The sequence below is a fragment of the Olea europaea genome, chromosome 13 (genome assembly GCF_002742605.1).
Source record: "Olea europaea var. sylvestris chromosome 13, O_europaea_v1, whole genome shotgun sequence".
In the NCBI taxonomy this organism is placed as follows: domain Eukaryota; kingdom Viridiplantae; phylum Streptophyta; class Magnoliopsida; order Lamiales; family Oleaceae; genus Olea; species Olea europaea.
The window spans coordinates 2,308,328-2,310,406 of NC_036249.1; positions in this window are offsets into that span (position 1 = coordinate 2,308,328).

Sequence of the window (2,079 nt, forward strand, 5' to 3'; positions counted from 1 at the left end):
ACCGACGAAGAAGATGGAGACCTTAATGACTAAGAAGATGAAGACCTCGACACACTCCCCAATCAAAATACTACCAAGAGTGGCATTGAAGACGACAGCCTGAGAACAATACCGACGAAGAACAAATGACACTTGCTTCCACCGTCATGCTAAAGACGGGGAGATGACCCAACAAAGTCGTCGACCAAAATTGGTCAACCCAAACCTCTAAATGCTGACACCCACATAGATTACTGGAAGAGCCAGAGTAGTCTGCCTAACTGCGACCACGCCAAGGACCAGTGAAAAACAGAAAATTAATGACAAGAATTAGCTTAATGATATCCCGTTTTGAGATTCCTTCCATTTAAATAGGGATAATTACATATATGCTAGGGTCCTAATTATGGTAAACTATATTTGCAATAATTTACAATCAATTGTTTATGTAATTATGGTAAAATAATATTTGGGCGGAATCTTTTGTCAATCTCGTTGATACTACAAAAGTAATTAAACAACCTGATGTAAACTCAAGGGTATCCACATCTCTTACCATATTCGCATTTGTCTAGCTAAATAACAATGGTTGTCCATTTCCAAAACCAAGTCTCAAACTGGAAGTGCCTCGAACATACCTCATGATCTACTTAACTGCATTCCAATGCTTTCTTCCTAGATTTGATACGAAATAGGTAATTACATAAATTGCATGGGCTATATCAAGTCTTTTACAGTCCACTTCCTACTGCTAAGGCGTAAGGAACTCTTTCCATATCTCATTTTCCTTATATTTAGAAGGACTGTGCTTAGTGCTCAATTTGAAGTGGGTAGCAAGAGGAGAGCTAACCACTTAGCCTTGTCCATATTGAACCTCTCAAACACTTTCTTAATGTACTCTTCATATGACAAAAATAACTTCTTAGGACTCCTGTCATGAATAATTCTTATGCCAAGGAATTTCTTTGCTTGTTCCAAGTCCTTTATAGCAAAAGATTTACTCAACTGCTTCTTCAACCTGTCTATTCTTGAAGCATTCCTACCAACTATCAACATATCGTCAACGTAGAGTAATAAAAAAATAAAATCACAATCAGAGAATTGTTGAACAAATACACAATGACTAGAAGTTGTTTTTTTATAGCCTCACTCTCCCATAACAAATTCAAACTTCTAGTATCACTATCTCGGTACTCACTTCAAACCATAAAGAATTTTCTTAAGCTTACACACATAATCCTCTTTCCCTTTCACTTTGAAACCCTCTGGTTGCGCCATAAAAATCTCCTACTCCAAATCACAATGAATGAAGGCAGTTTTTACATCCATCTATTCAACTTCTAAGTCAAGACTAGCTGCTAGGCTGAGAATAATACAAATAGATGACATCTTTACAACTGGAAAGAAGATTTCATCAGAATCAACACCTTTTCTCTAACCAAACCCCTTTTACAACCAATCTAGCTTTATACGTAGATGTGAAGTGAACTCATTTTGCTTTACCCTATAGATCCACCTATTCGTCAAAGCTTTTTTACCCTTAGGTAGCTTCACTAATTCAAAGGTGTGGTTATCATGCAATGATTGCATTTCATCTTACATTACCTCAACTCACTCTTTCTTATGTTCATCTTCCATGACTTCTGCATAACTTGCAGGCTCTCCTCCATCAGTCAATAACACATATTGCTCTGTTAAATACCGTGTGGAAGGATTTCGATCTCTAGTAGACCTCCTAACTGAAACCTCTGGTAGAAGCTTTGGCACTATCAACTGCTCATTACTCTCATTATATTTCTGAGCTTGCAAAGGGACGTTAACATCACTTGTAACCTTGTGGCCATCCTAAACATCATCATCAACCTATGTTGACAAATTTTTCATAGGAACTATATCCAAATCAATCAAACTATGATACTTTTGAGGTATAGATTGATCTGCTTTCTCAATATCCTGAATTGTCTGATCTTCAACAAACATTGCCACATCTCATCTAGACCATAACCAAGGAGTACACATTGTCGTATTTTAACGTCAAGATGAAATTTCTCAGATTTCCTTATACAATTAAATCTGAACTCGACAACATTTTGGACGATA